The following is a 10,737-nucleotide window of genomic DNA, read 5'->3' as shown; positions in this document are numbered from 1 at the left end:
CTGATGGATTTCTAGGTTGCTGACAACTTCCCAGAAGCAAAAACGCGTCGATTACCATACTGTACCGAAGTAATATTCACTCTACGTGTGTTAAACCACTATCCACATTTACAGGAGTTTATTATGCTTCAGCTTTCATGAAATATATGTAAACTATAAAAACCAAGAAGTTGGGCCAAATCAGCAAATATCCCTGCAAAATATCACATCGATGCACAACACACATTGTTTGAGATCAGAAGCGCAGACATCTATGAAATCATCTGCCGTGCACTTGCTCTGCATCACCTTGCATCATCCGATTTTCATTATGATTAGATTCAGCTTTATTTTAAGCATCTCGTTGACGTCCGTGTTGTCTTCATCGATTCAGGTGTAGTAAGAGAGATAGTCGGGGCTGGAGTTTGGTCAACTAAGGAGATTGACACTGTGACCTCCATTATTTTTTTAGCAAATCTATGTGGCTACTTTTGAGGAAAAAAACAGTCCGTAAATCAAGCAAATACGCGTGTGTACATTCATATTATAAGAACAGTAGTTTGAAATAAAATTGTTTGAAAGAAGCTTTAAATCCTCGCTCGATTTGATAATTTTGCTGAGTATTAAAGTACATGCCTGTCGCACGGAAAATCAGGAGTTGAGTTTGAACCTCTCCCGCGTATAGAATTTCATCGACATTTGTTAAACTGGAAAATTTGAAGACAAGATATTTTCTATCAGAACAGATTCTTCAACAACGAATAGAAAGGCACAACGACACACAGACGAAAGCATCTCATATTTAAATAATTATACACCATTTTCAGGATGACATCAGAAATTATGAAGATCTGAAATACATAGATTGGTAGAACTAAGTAAATTGAATAACATAACTTTACTGTGTGAACTGCCCTCTACCCGGAAATTAATATGACCCAACTGTTTGAACATAGTCTTTCAGCCATAGCGGTTTAATTTATTTCGATTCGAGCGCCTTGGTGTCACAATTGAGCTTCTGCCTGCTGTTGTTTGTGGTGTTCAAAGTTGACGGGATCATAGGTTGTGACGTCACTGCTATGTGCGATCACTTCTCTGAGTCTTGTTCGTCTCACACGGTATGTGCATCATTCACTGGTGTTGGCATGGTGGCAACAGACGCGTGCTGTTTATCATTAGGTAGAATAATATGTGGTTGTTTGGTTGTTGAAGTAGCGTGGTAACCAGACGTGGGTGTGACTCCTCAAAAAGGTAATGAAAGTTGTGAGGTGTTTATCTTCGTTGTGGATTGGCACACTGTGGTAACTATTCAAGACATGGAACAACGTCTTTTTCTTTACCATGGGGTACATACCTTGCTTGGTAGAATGATAATTATGTGTGGTGAATCTTTCTTACCGCATTAGCGTTGAGAGATTGGAAGTCAACAGTACGACGAGGTTTTCCATTCTTTTTTGCACAGATGACAATTCTATGGCACCACATTATCAAATCACTGGTTCCATGACTTGTAGTGTTATGTCTTGATCTAGACTTGCCTTTACATCGTCTTGCAAGTGTGGTTAGATGGGAACAGGTGTGTGGTGGGCCATGGTGTAGCATCAAGGTCAATATTTGCTTCATGGTTTGGCACTACATGAGGAGGCGTGTGATACTATTTCTTTGCTAGTACCACTGGCCGTCCTAGCTATCCCCCAAGCATGTCCGGGGGGTGATTGGTCTCGTGCGGAGTGATACAGAGGGAAAAGTGAACAACAATGTATTTGGTTCCTCTCAACCTCTTTTCATTCTGACAGCCATGGGGTAAGAAGCATATTTTTGTCTCTCTGTAAAACAGCGTTCTAGTTTAGTACCTTACTTTGGGGTAATTGCACCAAGTCCGAGGTTACTAGCTAAAAGTGCTCTTTTGGCAAGCACGCATATAAAGAGCACTTTTTTTAGTTGGCACAATTACCCCCGGATTTGACACAATTGCCCCAAAGTACAGGCCATAAGTTAAAGGTTTAATTTAATAATTGTCGATTCTTTAATAAAACATTGTAATATAACTGTGAAATAAAATAGTTAAGATTCCTCATGTGTCACAATTGTGTTGCATGTCGTGTTATGTCTGCCTTAAATGTCGAAACGGTGTTTCTTGAATTGAAAGGAATTCCAGCTAGAGTTCAACCAGAATGAAAACATCATCGTGAGAGAGTGAAGGAGCCAGCCACGCCCAACATCCCAGATATAGTTTTACTCTTCTCTCAGAAAAAAGGCGTGTAACCGAGAGATACTATTGACTGGTCCATTGTCACAGTATGGTACCGTTTCTAGGACATTAATATAACTCGTAGTTCGATCACGCCATTGGTTGGCCAGTAGTGTTAGAGGGGAATGTTGGTGCTCGCATGTGTTGAATGTAATCGCACTGTATAGAAAACGTAAATACTCCTCCAGTCAGAGAACAATTGCACCAAGGATGTTGATACCTTTGTTGTTGGTGACGTGCATCCGCATAATGACAGAAATGACGTCATGCTTTCTCAGTCGCAATCGATGGATCACCTTGATATTGGCCAGGAAACTTTGACAACCAATATCATTTATGGCAGCAACAACAGCGGTTTTAAGCTGAGAAAAGAGAGTTGGGCTAAAGCCTAGTTGTTAAAAATCCTCAAGAGTGATTTTTGTGTGATTGTTATACTGGTGGATGCGAAGGAGCTTAGAGGATGGTTCTGCGCTTAGGATCAGACCGAGTCAATCTTCATCATCGGTAAGTATACATTATTTTGATATTATTTCAGGATGACATCACAATGATGAAGATCTGAAATACACAGATTAGAAGAACTAAGTAAACGGAATAATTACAGTCACATAACATAACAAGTATAGCTTTGGTACATATTTTTTTAGTTTTGACGAAACATAAACACACACACACACACACACACACATACACACTTTGTGTAAACAAATCGAGCTCAAGTATTTCGGACAATGTCAAAACATCGTTAATTCACTACTCGCACAAAAGCCGCCAATTAGCGTAATGGTTAGAAGCCTTGACTGTCGTACAGGCGGTCCTGGCTTGAGGTAGTTGCCTGTCTAGCCATACTGATGAGCTGTGGTACAGCGAAACAGTACTTATGTTGATGACTATATATATATATATATATATATATATATATATATATATATATATATATATATATATATATTACTAGCAGTTCCGCCCAGCTTTGCTCGGATACTGCACTGTTCATAACTTTATGTATATATTTAAAAGTGTGAATAATTACGGTAATTCCAGTTTATATAATAGACTTCCTTATCTACCATAGAGAAACGTTGCTAGAGACCGCAGATCTCATTTTTTTTTAATTTGACCACAATTTTGACTCCTTAACATTTATTGTTTTGGGCTCAAATTTAATTAAAATGTTTGACTCATGTTCAAGTAACTCACATCTAATATGTCAAGTCTTTAGACTCAAAATTGGCCGAGGAGTTTGGTAGGGTCTGCAAAGGTCAACTCTGTAAACTTTAATTTCTTGCACGTCAAATTTTCGCCCAAAACTGATTAAAAAGCTTGCTGCATGCCTGAATACCCTTTATGTAAAATTTCAAATTTTAGACTCCAAATTGTCTTAATAGTTTGCGAAAGACCGCAGAGGTAAAAGCATCGGAACTTTGACCCTTTAAAGCAAACTTTTCAGCAAAAACAACGATTAAAACACTTGCGCTATGTCTGAATACACTTTATCTAAAATTTCAAAAGTTTAGGTAAAATATTGACTGAGTAATTTAGTGGAGACCGCAGATGTCAATTTTTTAAAACTTGGACCCCAAGTAAAACAACTTAACATTTTTTTTGTTTTGGGCTCAAGTCAAAGTATAAGTTTGGATCCATGTCCAAGTAAACTATATCTAAAATTTCAAGTGTTTAGACCAACAATTGGCGGAAGAGTTTGGTAGAGTTTTAATGATCAAATCATTAAACTTTGACTCCTTAACAACAAAATTTCTGGGCGACAATCGATTAACAAGATTTTCCCAAATCTCAATACCCCTTATGTCAAATCTCGAGTCTGTAGACCGAAATTTATCGAGTTATTTGGCAGGAAAGTGTACACAGACAGACACACACACACACACACACACACACACACACACACACACACACACACACACACACACACACACAGATATTTTCACTTTTATAGATATAGGCACCTCCAAATTTCACCACAGAATTACCCCCATTATATGTAAAACGATGTATCTTTATTATAAATTAATATTATCAATATAAATTTTGTAACATTTTAAAAAAAATAAGGGCAAAATAATGAAATTTTTCCATCGTATGAAAATAATGAAATTGCGAGACGAAAATCATGTTTACATAATTGGTCCTTTAAAATAACGTTCCCACGTAGTAAGCATTTCGAACGTGAAAACATACCTGTTTTTAATCAATCTAGCAAAAATTAACTAATGGTCAGATTTTCGTGAAATTTTCGATACTTATCCATTTTAGAGAGAAATTACCTATAAAATGCAGTTTTCGTAAAATATACATATTTTTTAGCGTCATTTCGAGTGAAAAGTTTATTTACTGCACTGATCTGGCTGGACTAAAGAAAATCATGATTTAAATGTGTATGTCTCGTCTAAATAACTAACGATTATTCTCTGATATGGCCGACAAGACGGGTGATCAAAAAGTCAGATCGAGCGTACCGGAAACCGAAATGAGATCAAATGAGGTCTCATTTCGTTAGTCTCATTTCGTTTTCCGGTACGCGGTACGCTCGATCTGATTTTTTAATCACCCGTCTTGTCGGCCATATTAGATATTAATCGTTAGTTATTTAGACGAGACATACACATTTAAATCATGATTTTCTCTAGTCCAGATGAGTGCAGTAAATAAATTTTTAACTCGAAATGACCCCAAATGTACTAATGTATAACATAAGACACAGAAAAGAAACATTTATAATGCGTACACAGCTTTATTTTCTCATAGAACCACCGACCGACCGCTTTCAATGGATTTTACCTTGAAAATATTATTGCACAATATTAAACATTTTGTACCCCCGCATATTTTGTTTACAGTTTTACCGAATAAAATATGGAACATCGTAGGTAACAAAATGAACATTCAGTAAAACCGTATTTCATGCTTAATATACAAATGTTTTTAATATTATTAATCATAAAACTGTGTAAATCTTAAAAACCAACAAGATTATAACAAAGATTAATTATTAATTGCAGTTTGAAGAAATTAAGTCGCTTCTGCTTTTCCATAGTTCGTATAGTTAACACAAATCTGACGCCACGGAAACATGCCGTCCAATCTTCACAATCGTTTGGCAGTCCCTAATGAGCGTGACACTTGTGACTTAAAGAAAATAGTGGCAATCGCTACAACAGAACATCGACCACTCTAATTTGTGTATTTTAGGGGTAATCGAGGTCGCTAACAACGAATCTGATAATCAAACCCGTCACAAATTTACCGTTTGCATGGTATTAACCCCTGAACTCAGGGACTATTTTCCGCCATTTTACAGTTTCTGTTTACGCTATGCGCAAGCGCGCGGTAACATAAACGATGACTGTTGAATTTACCTTCATGTACCAAACTGCCTTTTCACATGGCGTACAAATCTTTTATGGGGCATTTAAAATTATATGAAAAAGAAGAAAAGCACTCCAAGTTTGGGGGAGGGTCAGAAAGACATTTTTTTTTTTCAGAAAAGAATTTTCAATTTTTTTTTTTTTTATCATTGGCGGATGATATAAAATTTGAAGAAAAACAAACAAAATTTTTAAAAATGCATTATAGTACTTTTGGGGGTGAACTTTTTTTTCTTATGTCGCTTTTAATGCGGTTGGCGAAAATATAAGCACCAAACATTTTTAAGTTTTTCGTTCTTTTTTTTTTGGAGGGGAGGGGATTCAATTATAGAATCTGTGTTGCTTAACAGGTGCTTCTGTAGCAGTGTCACAAACCGATCTTAAGAATGCGTGAAAAAAATTAAATAATTCGACCTCTTATCTTTACAAGCTTATAACTACATGAAAAATGTTATTCAACCCCTATTTTTTTCAATTAAAGGAGCAAAGACCAAATTAAAAAATAACAGGTCTAATAGCAAATTATGTAATATTTGTTTTTTTAAATCGGTTTTCTTTTTAAAATATTTGAAGAAAATCAACGAAATTCTACTTGTTTCGAGGATAAAAAATCGATATGAATTCCAAAAAATCACTTACCTATAAAAAAACAATTCAATGTGTAAATTCATTTTTCATTATAAAGAATTTATCCACATTTATATTTTAAATTCCATTTATTTTTAAATAAAAGAAATTTTAAACGACGGAGTGTTTCTCCTTGTTTTGAACTACGGATGAACAAAAGGACGTAAAAACCACACGTTCGCGTGAAGAAATTTATGCCTCCATAGCTGAAAACTAGTGATATTTTTCTTATAAGTTTTTGCCTTTAAAATAACATCAAACATTTTTTTTTCTTTTCTCAAAGAAAAACATGTGTTGCGGGGTCAGTCGTCCAGGGACAATTGACCCAACAACTAACAAGGGAGACACAGGCAAACGGTAAACAGCAAAAAGGCAAAGAAGAATGACAGACACGGGTTGTTTGTTTAATGGCAAGGGTTCGCCTTTTATTTTTTTCTAAAGGAAGCAAAAAAATAATCGTTGCATCTGGATGCTACTCGCCTGCAAGGCTGCACGTCACTGGAGGCTAAGGTTGGGAACAGGTACTCTAGACGTAGCGTGGTTCAGGGTTGCTCACTGGGTCTTGAATAATCAGCTGGACGTCATGGCGGTCCGGAACGAAAAGTGGACACTGAGAACGGAGGGGTCGGTGTTAAGGAACGTGTGACACTGAGAACGGAGGAATCAGTGTTAAGGAACGAATGACACAGAGAACAGAGGGATCAGTGTTAAGGAACGGACGACCCTGAGTACAGACAACACTGAGAACGGAGGGATCAGTGTTTAGGAACGGACAACACTGAGAACGGAGGGATCAGTGTTAAGGATGGACGACCCTGAGTATAGATAACATTGAGAACGGAGGGATCAGTGTTTAGGAACGGACAACACTGAGAACGGAGGGACCAGTGTTAAGGATGGACGACCCTGAGTATAGACAACACAGAGAACGGAGGGATCAGTGTTTAGGAACAGACAACAGGTAGGGTGCCAAGTGCGAGCAAAAAAAAAGCAAGCTAGGCTGCAGGAGACACCGAAGGCTGGAAGGCTGCAGGAGTGAGCTGAAAGACATCAAGGACTGGAAAGCTGCAGGGGTGAGCGCTGGAGACTGGAAGTGAAGTTTGTTGCTGGTGGGTCTCAGGAAGCAAGCAGTAATCGCATTTGTGAAAAACTTATTAGCCCTGATAAGGACTGTTAAACTGCTGCTGGAATCCGACAGCGTGACTGGTAGCGTCAGTCGTTGTTCCCTCGACGATTTTCCCCGATTGGGCCAGAATGAGCTGTATTCATTTTGCCGGCGTAATATTAGCGAGGTTGGTCCCCATGAAAACAAACAAACGACTCTAATTAATTCTAGAACGAAATATATGCAGTCAAGAGTAGGTAGGAAGTTTGTTGATTGCATTTAAATTAATTTTGTCTAAAGGGTAAAAATTAAATCGCCTGTTTTGTTGGTGTTTTGTTGATATATATTCGTGCGTTTCACTCGTGCTTAGCCGCATGTTTCACTCGTGTTTGGCCAAGCATTTCACTCGAGATTGTTGAATGCACTCGTGTTTGGGAATGTTTCACTCGCGTTTGGCAAACGTATCACTCGTGTTTGGTGAATGCATCATTTTTCGTCGATTATACGAAAACAATTCGACAAAATTTTGATTTTTTTTTTCTCTCTAAGAAATATATGAGTTTTTGATTTAATATATTTTATTTCTTCTTCATGGAGTGATTTTTTTTTCTAATATCTAAAAAAAACATTTAATGAAATAGAAATAATTGTCGTAATTAAACAAAACTTTCTGTGCAATATAATAAGATTATAAGGTTTCACTTAAAAAAAATGCAACGTATTTTTTTAAAAAGGTTTTAAACTTTAGACTTTACAGGTAAATTTCAAATAACTGTATTTTTTGTTTTAAATTAGCTTATTTTATTTATTGATCTTTTATCTTCAATTTGTGATATATAAATTTGAGATGAAAAAATCAATTATTTTCATTTTAATAGACATTTCAAATTGGGGGGGTGAATTAAAAAAACTTGTCTAGAATATTATATTCGGTTTATTGGAAAGAGCATAAAATTTCACATTTACCCTGAAAATATCGTAAAAATTGAATCAATAGATCAATTTTGATAGAGTTTTAAAGAGAAAAAATAACTCGTAAAATTCAATTGATTTCATTACGTAAACAAAATGGCTGCATGCAGGGGCGCCGGCATTTTGTAAACACTGTTTTTTAAAAAATAATATTTCTACTATTTTTTAAACAACTTTAATAGTTTATTCTGGAAGTGTATTCCATAAAGAAAATAAACAACACTTTAAACAGAGAAATTACGAGTTTTTTTTACATATTTTATTCGCAGTTTTGTGTTAGGGTGTCAAAATTTCCCCCAAAATTCTGATACAATTCTGCAGTTTAATTAACCGTTTTACCTCGGTAACGCGCTGACCAATTAGAATACATTTTAACATTTAACATTTTTAGGAGATTTTAATGTTTTCGATTTACATTGTGGGGGGAGGCGGGGTGGTGTAGGGTGCATGCCTAGGTGTGTCAGAAACTACGTGAAAAATATTGAATAATTCGACCCCTTGTATTTCCAAGCTTATAACTACTCGAAAAATGTAATTCAAACCGTAATATTTTTTCAATTAAATGAGCAAGGACCAATGTTTCATTCACAAAAAAACAAACAAACAAAAAACCAACGTGATTAAAAAAAAAAGGGTTTTAAACTTCGGACTTTACAGGTAAATTTCTAAAATAAACCACTTCTTTTTTGTTTTAAATTTGAATATTTTATTTATTGATCTTTTATCTTCAATTTGTGATTTGGTGAGTAAATTAATTATTTACTTTTTAATAGACATTTCAAAATGGTGTAGGGCGTGAATTAAAAAAAAACGTTTGTCTAAAATATTATATTCGGTTTATTGGAAAGAGCATAAAATTTCACATTGACCCTGAAAATATCGTAAAAATAGAATCAATAGAAACATTTTGATACTTGATACTGAACTCGTAAAATTGGATTAATTTCATTACTGTTTTTTTTTTAATAAAAAAATAATATTTCTATTACTTTTTATACAACTTTAATAGTTTGTTTTGGAAGTATAATGCATAAAGAAAATAAACTTTTAAAAGAGAAATTACGATTTTTTTTATATTTTATTCACAGTTTCGTGTTAGGGGTGTCAAAAATTCCTACAAAAATTCTGATACACCTAGTGCATGCCCCAACCTCACCCCGCCCCCCTGCGCCTCCTCAGCCGATGTAAACAGAAAATAGTAAAATCTCCTAAAAATGTTAAATGGTATTCTAATCAGTAAATGTCGCTGCGTTACTTAGGGAAAAACGGTTCATTAAACAGTAGAAGCACCTATTAAGCCACACAAGTTGTATAATTGAACCTCCCTCAAAAACAAAAGAAAGAAAAACATCAAAAAGTTTGTTTTTGTAAACCGCTTGTGAAAACTTTTTTTTAATGCATTAAAAACTCCGAGAAAAGTACTATAATGTATTTTTAAAACTTTTTCTTCAAATTTTAAATTATCCGCTAATGAAAAAAAAGTCAAAATTCAGTTCTGAAAAAAATGTCCTTCTGACATTAACCCCACCCCCACTTGAAATGCTTTTCTTCTTTTTTATATAATTTTAAATGTTCCACAAAAGATTCGTACGCCATGTGAAAAGACTGTTTGATACGTGAAGGTATATTGAACAGTCGTGGCGCTCGCGCTTAGAGTAAACGGAAACTGTAAAATGGTGGAAAATACTGTCTGGGTTCAGGGGTTAATACCATGCAAACGGTAAATTTGCGACGGGTTTTATTATCTGATTCGTTCTCAGCGACCTCTATTATTCCTAAAAAACAAATTAGAGTGGTCGATGTTCTGTTGTAGCGTATCCCCATATTTACAAAAATAGTTTTTTGTGACATAATATAAACATTTCTGTAAGTCGTTCTGTTTATGATTGTTTATTAAAAAAAACTTGCAGCCATTAAATTATAAGTTGCTTGCCATACTTATAGGTAAATGTGCACTGAACAGATACCATAACACTTCAAATTAAATTCAAATTTTGATATATCTTTTAATTTAAACGCGAAAAAAGCAACAATTGAGACGCTGAAAACATACACAGTAAAACAATATGTTTTATTGTTGCATTGATTATTTATTTGTAACGCAAATTAAAACCAACATATTTTCGGGCTTATTTTTTATGTTGGTGGTGTGGAAGAAAATGTATGAATGTTATTTTAAGAAAGGTCAAATTCTGCAAAAGTAGCCATTTGTGTTTATTTGCTTACGCTGTTATGGTTTTACGTTCTTGTACTCATGTGCAAATGGAAGTCATAAACCGGATGTGAGTTACAACACCCTTTACAAAGTCATTTGAGTTTTATAATTATATAGATATATTTAGCAAGATAGACAACTATTAAAAAAAGATTATAATTATTGTAATTTGTTAAAATTTTTAAACCAGTTGGGTTTTTTC

The sequence above is a fragment of the Euprymna scolopes genome, chromosome 46 (genome assembly GCF_053919585.1).
Source record: "Euprymna scolopes isolate OS-2025 chromosome 46, ASM5391958v1, whole genome shotgun sequence".
NCBI classification, from domain to species: domain Eukaryota; kingdom Metazoa; phylum Mollusca; class Cephalopoda; order Sepiida; family Sepiolidae; genus Euprymna; species Euprymna scolopes.
Note: the sequence above shows the minus strand (reverse complement) of the source record.